The sequence below is a fragment of the Macaca thibetana genome, chromosome 6, assembly GCF_024542745.1.
Source record: "Macaca thibetana thibetana isolate TM-01 chromosome 6, ASM2454274v1, whole genome shotgun sequence".
NCBI classification, from domain to species: domain Eukaryota; kingdom Metazoa; phylum Chordata; class Mammalia; order Primates; family Cercopithecidae; genus Macaca; species Macaca thibetana.
Window position 1 is genome coordinate 166,601,595 of NC_065583.1, and position 18,871 is coordinate 166,620,465.

The 18,871-nt window shown below is 45.5% G+C and overlaps 3 protein-coding genes across 7 annotated transcripts in view; 1 reads left to right on the forward strand and 2 right to left on the reverse strand.

The window, feature by feature from the left end:
- The window catches only part of ROPN1L (rhophilin associated tail protein 1 like), a 918,600-nt gene that overhangs the window by 336,674 nt on the left and 563,055 nt on the right, over positions 1-18,871 (reverse strand). The window lies entirely within an intron of this gene.
- CCT5 (chaperonin containing TCP1 subunit 5) overlaps positions 1-18,871 on the reverse strand; it is a 739,483-nt gene that overhangs the window by 139,509 nt on the left and 581,103 nt on the right. The gene's annotated exons all lie outside the window — the stretch shown is intronic.
- ATPSCKMT (ATP synthase c subunit lysine N-methyltransferase) overlaps positions 1-18,871 on the forward strand; it is a 202,351-nt gene that overhangs the window by 122,389 nt on the left and 61,091 nt on the right. The window lies entirely within an intron of this gene.

The following is an 18,871-nucleotide window of genomic DNA, read 5'->3' on the forward strand; positions in this document are numbered from 1 at the left end:
AAAGAGGAAATCATAATGGAGTACGGTACTTAAAACCAAGTGACTGTAAAAGTTCTACACATAAAAAGTTATGGGATAAAGCCAAAGTGGTACTCAGAGGGGAATTTAGATCCAGAAGTGCATTTATTAGAAAACAAGAAAGATTAAAAATAAATGAGCTAAGCTTTCAACTTAAGAAACTATAAAAAAGGAATAAGAAAAGTCTAAAGAAAGTAGAATGAAGAAAAAAACTAATATACAAGCAGGAATTAATGAAACAGAAGGCCAGAGATTCCAGTCATCAATATAACCAAAAGCAAGTTCTTTGACACAATTCATACAATAGACAAATTTTTGACAGGTATAATCAATAAAAAGGGGAGAAGACATAAATATCATGAGTAAACAAAAAAGGATTCATAACTGTGGATACTATCAACCTTCAAAAATTATAAAATAATTGAATATTTTTATACCAATACACTAAGAAAATGACTGACGTTGAAAACTTCCTAAGATTATATATATAAATAAATTAACCCAACGGCAAGTAGAAAACCTGGATAGAGACATGATCATTAGAGAAATGGAAATGATAGACAAAGATCAATAGCCAAAGAGGCAACCAATCCATAGAGTTTAAAAGATGATTTTTATAAAATATTTAAGGAACAAATAACCTAAGTTCCCTGAAACTATTCTAGAGTTTAGAAGAAGATGGACAGCTGACCAACTCCTTTTGTGAAGTTAGTAAAAACACTGTTATCAAAACCAGATAAGGAAAGCGTAAGAAGAAAAAACCAGAAAGGATCATTATACTTACATGTAAAAACCACAAAGAAAATATTAGTAAATTGAATCCTATAATTTATTAATAATATATCTTGAGCCACTAGGATTGGTTCAACAACAAAAAAATTGGACAAATTGTCAATTTGTCCATGCGTTAATAAATTTGGGGAAAAAATTCCCATAATTCTCACAGTAGATCCTGCCCTCTGTCCTGCCCCCATAAACATTCACTGATGATATAAACACCTAGAAAACTGAATAAAGGAGAACTCCCTGAACTATTAAAAGATGTAAACGAGAAAACTGTAGGAACCACCATACTGAGTGGTGCCACAAAATTAAAGTCAAATCACTTCTCCTATATCACAGCTTAGCCAAAATTCAAGAAAAGAAATAAAAATTGGAAAGGAAGAAACAAAAGTATTGTGATTTTCAGAGGCCATAATTGCTTAATTTGGAAAATCCAAAGAATAACCCGACAAATGATTAAAACCAATTAATTAGTTTAGTCGGAATGCTGAATGTGAGCTGGACATATAAAGATCAGCAATTTTTCTTCCTTCAGCAAAAACCAATTAGAAATTGCAATAGGAAAAATGACCCCATTAATACTAACAAATGCATAATACTGACAATACATACTATTAACAAAATCTTTTAGGTATTGGAGACTACACCTTTGGCAACCATGCCAAAGGCCTAGCCATTCTCCATTTTTTTTTTTTTTTGAACTTTTTTTTTTTCTAAAAAATCCCTTAAGCTTTTCTTGGCTTGGCAATATATTCACCAGAGATATATGATCTCTCAGCATCACTTGCAGGTGGCATTAGCCGTGTGATGAAGGTCTGCTCAATGATATGTAAGCAGAATTCCTGTGGGAGGGGGTTAAGAAGACAGCACTTGGTAAGAAGACAGCACTTGGTAAGAAGCTGCTGTTGGCTCTTCCACCTTCTTCCTGCCTGGAATACAGACAAGATACCAGAAGGTACAGCAGCCTTCTTGGGATCACATTGTGACCACTTTCTGCTGAAGATGGTGGAGGAAAAGAAAGAAGATGCTCAGTTCCTTGATGATCTCTTGGAGCAAATCACTGGCCTGGGCTGCCTTACCTTGGGCTTCTTGGTGAAGGGCGAGGTTGGGAGGGAGAGACAAAGAGGTAGAGGACCTTACTGGTTACAGCCACTGGTGTTTAGATTTCCCCTAACTCACAAGTGAACACAGCCCAGATGCAAAATCTAACAAAAAAGTGTTAAAACCAAATGACAATGAGATGTCACTACATAGCTATTAGAGTGGCCCACATCCAGGAAGCTGACAACACTGAATGCTGGTGAGAATGTAGAGCAGCAGGAACTCCCATTCATTGCTGGTAGAAATGCAGAATGGTGTGGCCCATTTGGAGGACAGTTTGGCAGTTTCCTATAAAAGAAAACATACTCTTACCATAGGATCCCGCAGTCGCTTTCCTTGGTATTCACTCAAATGAGTTTAAAACTTCTGTCCACACAAAACCTGCATATGGATGTTTATAGCAGCTTTTATTCATAATTACCCAAACCTGGAAGCAACCAAGAGGTCCTGCAGTAGGTGAATGGATAAACAAACTGTGGTACATCCAGACAATGGAATACTATTCATTGTTAAAAAATGAGCTATCAAGTCATAAAAAGACATGGAAGAACCTGAAATGCATATTGCTGAGTGAAATAAACCAACCTGAAAATGCTACATACATCTGCTTCCAAATATATGACGTTCTGGAAAAGGCAAAACTGTGGGGACAGTAGAAAGACCAGTGGTTGCCTAGGGTTGGGGGGATGGATGGATGGGTGGAACACAGAACATTTTTAGGGCAGTGAAAATTCTCTGTGTGATATTATAATGGTGGATACATGTCATTATACACGTGTTCAAACACATAGAATGAAGAGCACCAAGGAGGAACCGTAATGTAAACCATGGATTTTGGGTGATACTGACATATCAGTGTGGGTGGATGCAGTGTAAGAAACATACACTCTGGTGTGAGATGCCAGCTGTCCAGCTGTGTCGGAGGGGCTGTGCATGTGTAGGGACAGAGGGGATATGAGAAGTCTGTGTACCTTCCTCCCAATTTTGATTTGAACCTAAAACTGCTCTTAAAAAAAAAAGAAGTCTTTCTTAAAAAATGTGAGATGTAAATGGAGAAATCCTAAATAAAAGAAGAGATGAATTATGTTAAAAAATGGGAAGGTTTCATGTGGTAAGGAGGTCACGTTTTCTCAAACGAGCTTATAAATTCAATGAGTTGCCAATCAAAATCTCTACAAGAGTTTTCCAGGAAGTTGACAAATTCATTCTATATTTCATACGAAAGAGTACACATGGAAGAAGAGCCAAGGCTACCAGGTCCCAGGGGAAGGAGAAGGGCAGGGTGCTTTTCTTCCCAGGACCTGGACAGACCCTAAAGCCGCAGCTGCGAAAGCAGTGGGACACTGGCGAGGGTGAGGAAGTGATTGACTGTGCATGAGCGGATTTGGTGACAGAGGTGGCTGTCAAGTCAATGGGAAAAAGTGGGCTGGTGGCCACGGGAGTGCACCTTACAGAGCTTCAGCTACACAGGGTAATGAGCAAAGGCCCCGCTCTGGGAAGTCCATTGCACCAGCTCCTGCCTGCGAGCAGGGGAGCTAGGACCAGCTCTTCCTGGGAGACACAGGCCTCTTCTGATGGGTGCCTTTGACGAGGGGCTCCCCCCTTAGACTGTGGGGCATCTAGAATGCCTCCTCCCCATCCTCCACCAGCCTCCTCAGTTCTTACCCCCGATCTCTCAACGGTGATTCCCCTAATAAACTCCTGCTCATTTAAAAAAAATTTTTATTTTTAAATTTTATGTTTCCATAAGTTATTGGGGTACAGGTTGTATTTGGTTACATGAGTAAGTTCTTTAGAGGTGAATTGTGAGATGTTGGTGCACCCATCTTCTAAGCAGTGCACACTGCACCCTGTTATTGTCTTTTATCCCTTGGCCACCTCCCACTCTTCTCGTCAAGTCCCCCAAGTCCATTGTATCATTCTTACGCTTTTGTGTCCCCGTAGCTTAGCTCTCACATATCAGTGAGAACATACGATGTTTGGTTTTCCATTTCTGAGTTACTTCACTTAGAATAATAGTCTCCGATCTCGTCCAGGTCACCGCAAATGCTGTTAATTCATTCCTTCTTATGGCTGTGTAGTATTCCGTCATATATATATGTATGTGTATACATACCACATTTTCTTTATCCGTTTGTTGATTGATGGGCATTTGGGTTGGTTCTACAATTTTGCAATTATGAATTGTGCTGCTGTAAACATCCGTGGGCAAGTATCTTTTTTGAATAATGCCTTCTTTTCCTCTGGGTAGATACCCAGTAATACCCAGTAGTTCCCCTGCTCATTTCTTTTTTTCTTTTTAATTTTTTTTTAAGATGGAATTTTGCTCTTGTTACCTAGGCTGGAGTGCAATGGCATGATCTTGACTCACCCCAACCTCTGCCTCCTGGGTTCAAGTGATTCTCCTGTCTCAGCCTCCCGAGTAGCTGGGATTACAGGTGTGCGCCACCATACCTGGCTAATTTTTTTGTATTTTTTAGTAGAGATGGGGTTTTGCCATGATGGTCGGCTGGTCTCGAACTCATGACCTCAGGTGATCCGCCCGTCTTGGCCTCCCAAAGTGCTGGGATTACAAGTGTCAGCCACCGCGCCCAGCCACCCCTGCTCATTTCATCCCATCCTGGCTCCTGCTTCTCAGAGGACCTAGACTAACACAGATATTCAATAAGTGCTATGGGAACCATTGGTTATCTGCAGGAAAAAAAAACAAAAGCAAAAACAAAAAAAAACTTGAATTTAATTCCCCAAAGAAATAAATTTCATGGGGATTAAAGACTTAAATGCAGGAGTAAAACTTTAAAACCACTTGAAGAAAATACAGGCTTCCCCCCTCCGCCCCAAACCTTGGGTAGTACTTTAGTGTCTTATATCACCACTGCAACAAATTGTACAATAAACTAGAGCTACTTGGTGGCTTAAAACCAGCAACATCCATTTATTGTCTCAGTCTGAAGGCAGGAAGTGTGTAATCCTGATGTCCGCAAGGCCATGCTCCCTCTGGAGGCTCTAGGGAGAGTCGTTCCTGGCCTCTTGCAGCTTCTGGAATGCCCAGGGCTTCAGGAGTCTCTGGGCTTGAGGTCACAGCACTCCAGTCTCTGCCTGTGTCTTCACATGACCTCTTCCTCTGTGTGAGTCCGACTTCCCTCTGCCTCCCTTATAAGGACACTTGTGATGGTATTTAGGGCCACCTGGATAATCCAGGGTCATCTTGTCTCAAGATCACTCACTTAATGCCATCTGCAAAGACCCTTTCTCTAGATAAGGTAATGTTTATAAGATCCAGACTAGGACACAGACACATCTGCAGGAGCCATGATCTGTTTTCCCCAAGTAGAAGAGGCCTTAAAGCACACATTATAAAGGAAAGGATGAATAAACTTGGTTAGATAAAAATTAAAACTATGGTATCATAACGAATATACTGTAAACAGAGTTAAAAGGCAATTGACAGCCTGAGGAAAAATATATGCAACAGATAAAGCCATAATATGCTGAATATTCAATGAACTTCCATAAATTAGTAAGAAAAAGAAAACTATCCAATAGAAGAATGGCCAAAAGATATGAAAAGAAATTTATAGGAGAGTGAATACAAATGGCTATTAAACATATGGGAAAATGCTCAATCTCATTTTTAATCTAGTAAAAGAAAATTAAAACTACAGTGAAGTCTCTTTTACTCATCAGATCATCAAATGATGAAAAGCTTTCTAATGTCAGTTACAGTGAGAGGACAAAGTGACGGTTAAATGTGCAGACTGGGGGCTGTGTTTGGTGGCTCATGCCTGTCATCTCAGCACTTCGGGAGGCTGAGGCGGGTGGATCATGAGGTCAGGAGTTTGAGACTAGCCTGGCCAATATAGTGAAACCCTGTCTCTACTAAAAATATAAAAAATTAGCTGGGCATGGTGGCAGGCGCCTATAGTCCCAGCTACTCGGGAGGCTGAGACAGGAGAATCACTTGAACCTGGGAGCCGGAGGTTGAAATGAGCCAAGATCACACCACTGCATTCCAGCCTGGATGACAGAGTGGGACTCCGTCTCAAAAAAAAAAGAAAAGAAAAGAAAAAAAAGAAAGCAGTTATACTGTGAACAATGAAACATGTAGAATAATGGTCATTGAATCTTAGACTGTAATAGAGAAGAACTGGAACTGATAACCGCCCACCAATAGTCAAATATATAATGCATTTTATTTATACGTTGAACTATTATACAGCAGTTAAAGATATCAACAGAATTTAATATGCTGACGTTGTTAGAGTTTCAGGAAGTACCGTTGCATAAAAAAAGCAAGTTAGAGAATAATACGTAAAGTAGGATATATTTTATATCAAAAACACACACTGATTAATTTTGTATATTTCATATGGGAATTTGTATGTATGTAAAGGTATGTAACAGGTCTGAAAGTTTATGCACTGATTTCTTTCTTTTTCTTTCTTTTTTTTTTTTTGAGACAGAGTCTTGCTCTGTCACCCAGGCTGGAGTGCAGTGGCTTAATCACGGCCCACTTCAGTCTCGACCTCCCAGGCTGAGGTGATCCTCCCACCTCAGTCTGCAGGTGTGCACTATCACACCTGGCTAATGTTTGTATTTTTTGTAGATACGATGTTTTGTCATATTGCCCAGGCTGGTCTCAAACTCCTGGGCTCAAACAATCCACCTGCCTCTGCCTCCCAAAGTGCTGGGATTATAGGCGTGAGCCACTATGCGTAGCCCCAATTTCTAATAGCCATTTCCTTTGGAAAAAGGAAAAGATATTAATGTTATCATAATGTCAATTTTCAACCAAACTAATGTCATATATTATATCATATATTACTTTGTCATTAAAAATTATTTTTTTCATTTTAAAAATGGATACATAGGCCGGGTGCAGTGGCTCACGCCTGTAATCCCAGCACTTTGGGAGGCCGAGGTGGGTGGATCACAAAGTCAGGAGATCGAGACCATCCTGGCGAACACGGTAAAACCCCGTCTCTACTAAAAATACAAAAAATTAGCCGGGCATGGTGGTGGGTGCCTGTAGTCCCAGCTACTTGGGAGGCTGAGGCAGGAGAATGGCGTGGACCCGGGAGGCAGAGGCTGCAGTGAGCTGAGATTGCGCCACTGCACTCCAGCCTGGACGACAGAGCAAGACTCTGTAACAAACAAAAAAAAAATTTGCACATATTTATGGGGTAGATGTGATCTTTTAGGACATGAATACAATATGTAAAGATTAAATCATTGTATCTATCACCTCAAATATTTATCATTTCTTTGTGTAAGGTTAATTTCAGGAAGGAGAAACAGGAAGTGAGAGTGCTCTTGAGGTTTGTCTTCACCTGGTCTGATTCCTTTTCTGGAAGTTCAGCTCTTTCTATCCCTGATCCTATTAGGAACCTAACACTCACACCTCACCAACCGCATTGGGGCTCCCTTTCCGCACTCCAGCCATTGGCTGAAGTGTGTTGGGGGGACCGCTGCATCAGAGTCACTGTGGCAGACAGTGAGGCCTGGCTAACAGTGCACAGACCCCGCTCCCATCCAGACCCCAGAATCAGGATCTCTTGGCCTCAAGGGGAATCTGCATTTGAGCCTCCCTCCCCATAACTGCCTGAGATTCTGGGTGCGGTTGGCCAAGGATATCATTTCTTCTTCTCAACAATGCTAAAGCTGCTGCTCTGGAGCCCCTCCAGGGACCGGCGTGGGGAGGTTTTGCATGGACAGATGTTATCAGTCCTCTCATGCTGCTGTAACAAAATACCACAGACTGGGTGGTTTAAGACATAGACATTTATTTTCTCACAGTTCTGGAGGCTGAAGTTCGAGATCAAGGTTCCGGCCACTTTGAGTCCTGGCAAGGGCTCTCTTCCTGGCTTGTGGACGACCCGTGTGTGTCGTCACGTTTCCTGGGTGCAGGCAGAGAGAGTGAGTGGGCTCTGCGCTGTCTCTTCTCATAAGGACTAATCCTATAGAATCAGAATCCCACCCTGATGACCTCATCTGATTACTTCCTTAGAGGCCCCCTCTCCAAATACAGCCACACTGTGTGTTAGAGCTTCAACGTGTAGATTCTGGGGAGACACAAACTTCAGTTCATAACAACAGACCTCATTGTCATACACAACAGGGCAGAATGACAGCCAGGTGGCTGCATACTGTTTAGTTTGCCATGATGTTGATTGAACCATAGAATATGTAGGTGGCATTTTGGAAACTGGCTCCTTCACCATGTTGGGCCTGAAACGGATGAGCTCAGTTGGGCGGCTCTGCAGTGGGAATGCGAGCTTATTCTGGGCTCCCCAGGCTGTGCTGTGAAGTCCTCACAGAGCTGGGAGTCTGGGGGCTTTTCCTTGGTTCTCATGAACCAGTCCCACCCTTTTCCCCGTAGTCTGTTCCCTTCTTCTGCAGCAGCCCCTGGAGCTGGCAGCCTCCTGCACTGTGTGGAGGTTTCCCAGGTGAGCCCCACTTCCCCAGCGCCACCACCTCTCAGGCACTGCCATCCCCCGGCATGCTGCCTCGGGGCCCTCTACTGCTCCACGGAAATGCTGGAGCCCTCGGGGTGCCCAGGGTTTTGTGCTCCCTGAAGCCCGGAGCTGGGAGAAAGCCCCTCTCCCTGCACCCCCTTCGTGCTGTTGTTCTCCTGCCCCAGTGTCTCTGTGGGTCTGAATAAGAGTCCAGTCCTTCACCTCCTCCCCGAATCCCCTTCCTCATGCCTGGGGTTTCTGGGAACAGGACCAATTGGGGTGGAGGAGGGCACACCAGGTGGTGCCACTAAGCTTGTGTCACTCTGGTCCCAGAAGATGGGTCCCACACGGGGCCCAACCTTGTGCCGTACACACCTGACTACCAGCAGGGCTGTGGCTGCGGCAGATTCGCTAGGAGGGCGGAACCCCACCATACACAGGGGTGCAGGGCAGGGGCCATCGCGATTGGCCTGTAGCTCTGTTGTCTTTCTGGGCCCTGCTCTGCTAGGTGCCTGATGTGTGAATCCAGTTGGTTTGTGGTCTTCTTCTCTTTGTCTGGGGCTGCGTGGCGTGCAGTGCTGAGCCTGTGACTGGGTTGGTGGGGGAAGAATTGTCAGCCCTTGCCATCTTCTTCCCTGGCACCGTGGAGGCCTGGCTGTCAGTGGCCAGCTGTGGTAGGCGGGGCTGCCCCCTCCATGGGCTGTCTGGGCCATGGCAGTGCTGTGTGTGGGCTGCATCTGGGCCTCCCTTGGCCATATGGGAGGGCACCCAGCCTTCCCTATCCCCTGCTAGCGCCAGTGGGGCCCGGAGGAGAAAATAGGCCTTGGGTAGTGTTGTGCGTTGAACCATGTCCTGGGAAAGGTGTGTTGGAATCCTAACCCCTGCTCCCTGTGGATGTGGAAATAGAGGGGGGACCTGGGCAGATGCAGCCGCGTTGAGATGAGGCCATGCTGGATTAGGGTGGGCCTTAATCCAATGACAGAGGTCCTTACAGGAAGGAAAGGAGAGGACCACGTGGAGGTGGAGTGAGAATGAGCGTCTGTGAGCTGAGCAGTGCCAGGGATGGCCGCAGCCATGGAGCAGAAGACAGGCATGGAACAGGCCCTCTCTCAGAGCTCCCGCTGCAGACACCTGGGTTTTAGACGTCTGGCCTCCTCATCTATGAGATAATAGATTTCCATTGTTTTAAGGCACCCAGTTTGGAGTCATTTCTCACAGCAGCCCCAGGAAACTCACACAGGTGGTGTCTGGAAATGCCCTGCCTATGGGGATTGTAGGATCTGAGCGCCCTGGAGCACATCGTTCGAGTCCTACCCATCTCTGATTGCATCTCCTCCCCTCTGTACTCATCTCTGATTGCATCTCCTCCCCTCTGTACCCATCTCTGATTGCATCTCCTCCCCTCTGTAACCATCTCTGATTGCATCTCCTCCCCTCTGTTCCAGGAGAGCCTTGCTTCCCGTTCCTCAAGTATGCCACCTGTTTCCCACCACAGGGCTTTTTTGGGTTTTGTTCTTTTAAATTTTGGTTGAGGCAGGGTCTTGCTATATGCCCCAGGCTGTTCTCGAATTTTTGGCCTCAAGAGGGCCTCCTGCCTCAGCCTTCCAAAATGCTGGGCTGACAGGTATGAGCCTCCACGCCCAGCTGCAGCCTCAGGACTTTTGTTTTATGCATTCCCTCTGCCAGGAACAGCCCCTTCTCTTCCTCCATCTCTCAGCCTAAGTGTCCCTCCTCAGAGACACTGTTCCTGACCGTCCAGTCCACAGGAGCCACTGGGCCCTCGCCATGACAGTTCTCTGAGTGGCACTCGTCCTTGACATTGTCTTAGATATTTCTTTGTCCGTTATCCTTCTCCTATGCACTCCTTTATGTTTAGAAAAGTCTCCTCAATGTCTAGAGAGTGCCAAGCAATTACTCACTGGATAACTGGATGGCTGCCACCCTCCACTTTGTGGTAGGTGTATTAGTTTGCTAGGGCTGTCAACAAAGTACCACAAACTGGGTGGCTTAAAACAACAGAAGTGTGTTGTCTGCAGTTCTGAAGGTTAGAAGTCCAGGTGCTGGCCGGGCCTCACTCCTCTGAGGCTTTTGGGAAGAATCCCTCCTCACTTCACTCCCAACTTCTGGTGGGGGCCAGCAATCCTCTGTGTTCCTCGGCCTGCAGCTGCACCACTCCAGTCTCCGCCTCTGTCATCACAGGGCCTTCTTCACTCATCTTCCCACTGTGTCCAAATTTCCACCTTCCCCATATTTTTTTTTTGAGACGGAGTATCGCTCTGTTGCCCAGACTAGAGTGCAAAGTTAACATCTTGGCTCACAGCAACCTCTGCCTCCCCGGTTCAAGTGATTCTCCTGCCTCAGACTCCCAAGTAGCTGGAATTACAGGCACCTGCCACCAGGCCCGGCTAATTTTTGTATCTTTGTAGAGATGGGGTCTCACCATGTTGGCCAGGCTGGTCTTGAACTCCTGACCTCAGGTGATCTGCCCGCCTTGGCCTCCCAGAGTTCTGGGATGACAGGTGTGAGCCCCTGTGCCTGGCCCAAATTTCCCCTTTTGATAAAGACACAGTCACATTGGATTTCATGACCTCATCTTAACTTAATCATTTGCAAAGACCTTGTTTCCAAATAAGGTCACATTCAGAGGTACTGGGTATTAGGACTTGAATATATCTTTTTTTGGGGAGACTCAATTCAGCTCAACACAGTGTGGTTTGTTCATATCACAAATGACTTCTTTGATTTTCGATGCATCTGTGTCGAGTCTTTGCAGCCAGCATCACGAGGCTCTGCAGTCACAGCTGCAGCTTGTTCACTGCCGGGTTGTTGGCCTTGGGGAACTGTGTGCCCCACTCTCTTCTCCAGCCCAGCTGCTGGCACCAGGCTTGGTACTTTGGATGCTCTCCATGGGATTGTTGTTGATTGAACAATGGTGCTGTGCTGTATTGCAGTGCCAGGAGGTTTACGGCAATCTGCCCAAGGGACAAGCTCCAGGTTAAGGCTGAAATAAAGGAAAGCAACTGTCAGTCTCATCGCTGATGCTGAAAGATCCTATCACTGATCATGGCATACAAAAGTGAGGGAAGGTTTGGTCATTATTTGGTAATGGTGAAAAATGCCCATTGTTTATGAACTATGAGAGCCCGGCTCATGATGTATAATGGATTTGGTTCCAAAGGAAATTGTCAGTTCATCCCACAGAGATCTAAAAGTTTCATTTAAAAACACTCAAACCAAATGTAGCCATCAGGTGTGGATGTGGTGGGAGATTTAGGGGTGGGGAAGGTGACCCTTGTCGCAGGACAGGAAGACGGGAAAGTTGGTGGAGAGAGGCAAGCAAGCCCCCGGAGGGAAAATTCTGGAAGAGCCTTGGCCTCCCTCATGCTGCGGAAAGCCACGAGGCAGCAGTTCCCAGTGGGCCTATCACTAAGAAGCTGTAATCACAGCAAAGCCTGTATACTTAAAATATACTTTATGTGACCAAAAATCAGGTGCTGAGAGTTGGTGCCAGCCCTGCGTGCTGGTTGCCAGTGGAGCTCATTGGATTGCAGAATCCAGTTCAACCAGGCCTGCGTTTCTGCAGAGCGGAGTGGGGGAGCTGCACTGCCCTTCCTTGAGTACAGAGGAGGAGTGGGCGCCAGGGCTATGCCACTCCAGGGATATACTTCGCAGAACATACACTCTTCACCAAACACTATGGACTCTTCAGTGAGACAGGGGTTGGCAGTGTGGTGGTGGATAAAACATAGCCCTTAGCGTCTAAGGCCTTCAGCCTTAACAAGAAGCCATTTGAGTTTACAGATCATTAAAACACAGTGTGAGAAGCAGAACAGAGGGGATGATGAGTAGACTCTGCCCAGAGTAGACAATCAGTCCAGGAAGGCTTCCTGAGAGAGGGGGCATCACCATCTAGTTTGCAGGAGTTAGGCAGAGATTGCAGGTGGGTGTTCTAGCATTAGAATGGTGCTTTTCGAGTGTTAAAATGGTAGCCACAAGGCCAGGATTGTGCTGCTTCTCACTGTGATCATTCTGACTAGGATTCACTCCTTTACCGCTTTGTAGTTGTGGCTGAGACCCTCGCTGTGAGTTTTCCTGGTGGTCTTTGGCTAAAAGGCATCGACAATACACATACACAAAGTATATAAAAATAGAAACTACAAATGAACTAAAGATAAAATGTACAATATTTACAAAGTAATGTATTTCCATTTATTATTTATTTATTTTTGAGACAGAGTCTTGCTCTGTCTCCCAGGCTGGAGTGCAGTTGTACCATCTTGGCTCACTGCAACCTCTGTCTCCTGGGTTCAAGCCATTCTCCTGCCTCAGCCTCCCGAGTAGCTGTGATTACAGGTGCCCACCACCATGCCTGGCTAATTTTTGTATTTTTTCAATAGAGACAGGGTTTCACCATGTTGGCCAAGCTAGTCTCGAACTCCTGATCTCCGGCCATCTGCCTGCCTCGGCCTCCCAAAGTGCTGGGATTACAGGCGTGAGGCACTGTGCCAGACCTGTATTTCCACTTACTTATTAATGGTACCGAAATTTTTGGTACCCCTTTTTTTCTTATTAAAATACATTGAAAATGTTAATAATAGCAATATGATCAAATATGCTTTATTAAAAAAAATCTTGTTTTATATATTGTGATACAGTGATCTGAAGCTTGGTTCTAAGATCAGCTCATTTTGACATGGTTTAAATGCTGTCTTAGCTGGGAGTGACACCTCAGAGATATAACACCTCAGAGATATATGTAGATCCACAAGGGTGTGCTTACTAAACCATGAAATTCCTTTTAAAAATCTCATCCACCAGTTATGCAATTTTAAACATATGGAATAAAAATCCACTCAAAAATACATTTGGAAGTCTTTTAAATGGATTAGAAAATTCAGTTTTAAGTGTGCAGATATGAGAGTCTTTTAATAGGTTACATATTGTTTTGGGCAGCAAAGTCATATAATAATGAAAACATTCCCAGGTATCTGTTTTCAGAAACTCTGCATAGCATTACTGTCTTTCATGCACTAATTAAAATGTTATTTTCATTTTGAAGGGACAGATGGACTGTGTTTATTTTTCAAAAATATTTGTACGTTAGCTGAGTACTTACTTCTTGTCTTAAAAATAACAAAAATCAAGCCAATTTGGAAAACTTGTGTTTTGAGTGCAAATAAAGTGTAACTAAACTCTTTATGTTTGACCACTGTTACAAGTACCTTGCCCTTACTGGCAAATTTTTGTGCAGTAACAGAAGGTATCTGTGGTTCCCTATTTCATTACACACTGTTATTTAAAGGCATTGCATTAGTCTGCTCTCACACTGCTGATAAAGACAGACCTGAGAAGGAGTAATTTATAAAGAAAAAGAGGTTTAATGAACTCACAGTTTCACATGGCTGGGGAGACCTCACAATCATGACGGAAGGCGAAAGCCACATCTTATATGGCAGCAGGCAAGAGAGAATAAGAACCAAGCCAAGGGGAAACCCCTTATAAAACCATCAGATCTTGGCCAGACACAGTGGCTCACACCTCTAATCCCAGCACTTTGGGAGGCTGAGGCGGGCAGAACTCCTGAGGTCAGGAGTTCGAGACCAGCCTGGCTAACATGGTGAAACCCCGTTTCTACTAAAAATACAAAAACTTAGCCAGGTGTGGTGGTGTGCGCCTCTAATCCCAGCTACTTGGGAGGCTGAGGCAGGAGAATCTCTTGAACCCAGGAGATAGAGGTTGCAGTGAGCAGAGATTATGCTATTGCACTCCAACTTGGACTCCATCTCAAAAACAAACAAACAACCATCAGATCTGATGAGACTTATTCGTTACCGTGAGGACACTCTGAAGGAAACCATCCCCATGATTCAATTACCTCCCACCAGTTCCCTCCCACAACACATGGGAATTATGGGAGCTACAATTCAAGATGAGATTTGGGTGGTGACACAGCCCAACCTTATCAGGCATATAACATGTACATCTCCCAAACGGGGCAGATGTAACTCACAATTCACCATCAGACCCTGAAAATGAACCCCAACATGGGAGAGGATAATAGTGGGGGAACCATATCCTCCTTAGCGTGGCCTTGCTCAGCCTTCAGGGGTATCCTGTACTCAGGTGACCATGTGATTGGTGGCCCCCTGGACAGAATGGGTGTATCAGCGTTCATCTGTATTTCCAACATTGCTTGTGGGACGGTGGGCAAGTCACTTACCCTTTGGCCTCGGCTCCCTCTGTAAAGTGAGGATACTCTCCCTGCCTTGAGGGTGGCTGAGTGGAGGAGGTGTGAGCTGGCCATGAGACCATATGGTAGATGCATCCTGAATGTTGGGCCTTTGTTATTCTTTAGAGACAAGAGCACATGGTAAGTACAGTCACAGAGACAGTGCTGAGAACAGGAGAGCACAGAGGAGGTGAAATGAAGACTGGGCTGGGTGCTGGGGGCCCTCTTGCTTCTTGGAGGATGTGGCATTTGATGAGGTCTTAACTGGTGGATTTGCTTTAGTGGATGGGACTTGAGGAGAGGTGCCTTCCTGGGGGTTCACGCAAGCAGATGAAGGAAGCAAGGTGAAAAGGAGGCAGGCTGCTTTGAAGCCAGGGGAGGCTGCCTTGCCTCGTGTGGGTTCCTGGGTGAGAGAAGGAGTGGGTGGTGGCTGTAGCCTTTAGCAGAGAGATTGAGATCACCCAGATGGTCACACCATCTATGTGATCTCTAGTTCTTCCCCTTCTCCTACAACATCCTAGGCCACATACATTCTGGTAGGTTGGGCTTAAATTCTTCTGTGTGCACGAGTAAAGGAGAAATTGGCCCCACCCCTTCCCCTTGGACCTGCCCTTTGACTGTGCCCTTGACTTGTCTGATGTGTCTGTGAGGGTTTAGCAAAGACTAGGTTACTTAGAAAGGGATGCTGAATGATGATCTTTAAATTATTAATGATTTCAGCATTTTGTAATTAAAATGCTCATTTTCTCCATGAATTTTAAGCACACATATATCACAAATACAGACAAAATCTACTTTAATGAATAACATTAAAACATTCAATTTCAAGTAATGGGGTTATTTCCATATCTTGGCTGATGATCCATATTTGATTCATTCATTTATTTATCCATTCACTCTAAATATTTTTGCCCCCCCCCCGCCTTCGCCCGCAATATGGGTAAAGTATTAATATAGCTTTGCAGACATGGCTTCAATAAATCATGGTGAAACAAATTCTGTATGCCTGAGTAACACATAATCGATCTTAGGGAAGATACTCTTTTGGCTAGGTATTTCTTAATAATACCCAGATTTGAGCATCTGCATGCTGTTAAATAGTGCTATTTGGGGAAATGCTCTGGTATGGAAGGGATAGCTTCCCAGGTATATTAGTTTGTTCTTGCATTGCTACAAAGAAATGCCTGAGCTTGGGTCATTTATAATAAAAAGAGGTTTAATTGTTTCACGGTCCTGTAGGCTGTACAGGAAACATGATTCTGGCATCTGTGAGGCTTTGAGGGAGGCCACAGGAAACTCGCAATCATAGCAGAAGGCAAAGAGGGAGCGAGATGTCTCACGTGGCAGGAGAAGGAGGAAGAGAGATGGGAGGGACTATACGCTTTTAAACAAACAGATCTTGTTGGAACTCTGTCAGCAGAACAGCACTTGGGGAATGGTGCTAAACCATTAGAAACCACCCCCATAATACAATCACTTCCAACCAGGCCCCACCTCCAACGTTGGGGATTACAATGCCACAGGAGGTTTTGTGGGGACACAGATCCAAACCGTATCACCTGGCATGGCCAAGAGGGACAAAGGGAGCAATGGATTGCCTTGCAACATCAAGTAGGCAAGCTTTTGGGGTTTCCGAGCACCTGGTAAGGACGGAGGAGAGGAGGTTGGAAATGTGAAGTGGTCGTGAGGCATATTGTATTTTCCAAAGATGAGTCCCAGTCATATCTCCCATCCCACTGGCTCTTCTGTGAAGAGGTGGAGTCTGGGTCCTCTTCCCCTGGACCCTGGATGGACCTCCGTGATTGCCTCAATCAGTGCAGCATAGCGGGAGTGCCTTTGTATGACTCCCAAGGCTAAGTCATAAAAATGCCAGGCACTTCTGTCAAGTTCTCTCTGGACACTTGCCCTTAGAACCCCGCAGCCATGCTGTGGGGAAGCCCAGGTAGAGAGACTACATGGGAAGGTGCTATGACCAACAATCTCAGGCAATAATCAGCCAAGACCACCAGGCATATGAGTGAAGACGCCTCATGATAACTTTACCTCCAGCTATTAAATCACATCGAGCCTTGAAGTCCTCCTAGAAGAGGACTTCAAGAAGGAAGTTGGCCCCACTCTACCCTGTCAGATTTCCTGATCCCCCACATCCGTGAGCATAATAAAATGTTGTTTTTTTACCACTTAGTTTAGGTTGGTTTGTGACATAGAAACAGTGACCAGTGGCCAGGCGTGATGGCTCACACCTGTAATCCCAGCACTTTGGAAGGCTGAGGTGGGCGGATCACCAGAGGTAGGGAGTTCGAGACCAGCCTGACCAACATGGAGAAACCCCGTCTCTACTAAAAATACAAAATTAGCTGGACTTAGTGACGCATGCCTGTAATCCCAGCTACTCAGGAGGCTGAGGCAGGAGAATCGCTTGAACCCGGGAGGCAGAGGTTGCAGTGAGCTAAGATGGTGTCACTGCACTCCAGCCTGGACAACAAGAGCAAAACTCTGTATCAAAAAAAAAAAAAAAAAAAAAAAAAGAAAGAAACAGTGACCAGAATAGGTCTCAAGCCCTCTTGAGAAATACAATGCAGGGCCTGAGGGATTTGGAAAAACTTTGGCTTGTAATTTATTTCCTCAAATGAGAATGACTCTTCTTTCTAAAACTGGAAATGTCTAATATTTAATTTATCTTCTGTGAGGTAACCGCTCACTATGACTCTGAGTGTACAGTACAATTTTACTACTTGGGAGGAGCTGTCTTTTGGAGAAAGGAAGGGGAAGGCTCTGCACATTGTGGGTGTTTATGGCAGGGAAAGCAAGAAGTGCAAGCCCAGGGGTATCTGTGTGAAAGATGATGAGACTCATGAAGGAGGAAAGAGAAAAAAGAGGTACTGGAAGACCTGTGGGGACCCCGAGAAGCCTGAGAGATGCGGGAGGTCCCCACTTTTGCATTATGGGGGCTTAAACTATTCTCTCTGCATAGAAAGGAAAGGGTGAGCCCAGGGGCAGGCTGACCATGGTCCCTAGCCCACCAGTACTTACATTTCATCCATGGCAGAACCGGCTCTCGTGTCCAAATCATTTGCTGCTGAGCATGTCTAGGGGGTCACAGTCAGCATCGGCATCTTGTCAGATGCAGGGCTGCTGTCCCTAGAGCCTGTTTGTTCATGTCTGTGGACGAAACCTGTCATGGAGCTGGTGTTTAGAAAACAGCGGTCCCAGGTGGCCAAGGCGGGCCCAGCAAATCTTCCATTTCCTTCTTTTTTCCCTAAGGGAAAAGGCAAAATGATAGATATTCTGAGACATGCAGAATGTGGTTGACATGATAGCAGCCCCCAAAGACATCCACGCTCTGATTCTTGGAAGCTGTAAATATGCACTTTATGTGGCCAAAGGGACTTTGCTGTTGTAGTTAGGGTTATAAAACCTGAGGTGGAAGATAATCCTGGATTTTCCATGTGAGCTCAGTTTGGTTACAGGAACCCTTAAAAGCAGCAGAATTTCACGGGCAGAAGGGAGCTCAGAGACTGGAAGCATAGAGAAGGATTCGATCACTGCTGCTGGCCTTGAAGGGGCACGGGAGCAGGGAATGTGTGAGGCTTCGGAACGCAAAGAACAATCCCCCCAGCCAACAGCCAGCAGGGACGCAGGGAGCTGAGTCCCTGGCTACTCAGGACAGTTGACTTTGGCTTTGCTACTTACTCTCTGTGAGTTTGAGCTTTCCCTGCTTGTCAGTAGGAAGTTATATTGGCCTTCTATATTTGCAGGGTGCTTATGAGCACGAGATCAGGTAACGCATGCAACGTGTTTTGTGAACCCTCAAATTCTGTGTATGACCCTTGTGTGGAGTCAATATGACCCCAAGCTCTAGCTGACACCTCGTTCTTGATTGGACCAAGGTCTCTCCCAGGTGGCCCCAGCTGGCCTTGCTACGGTCAAGTCATCCAAAGAGCAGCCTTCTCTTCGTTTCCTCCAACAAGTACCTTGTACTCTGCTGGAGAGTCTGGGTTTTATTTTACTTCTCTTAGGACATTGGGAAGAGGAGGAGGAGGAGTAGGCTGGTCATATGCCCAGTTTTCATTCCTTGAGTGATCTGTTCAAGTTGTCCCCCAAATGATGGAGTCTTCTTAGCAAACACAGATGTCCAGGCTCAGGCCAAAGGCTGGAGGGACTGGAAGACTTGCTACACCTGCCTTGACCCCCTGGGGCCTCAGGAGCTTCAACACCATCACAATCTCCTGACCCAGGCTGTTTCCCATCCTTGAGCCTGTCTCCCGTGCTGCCAACTGACCCC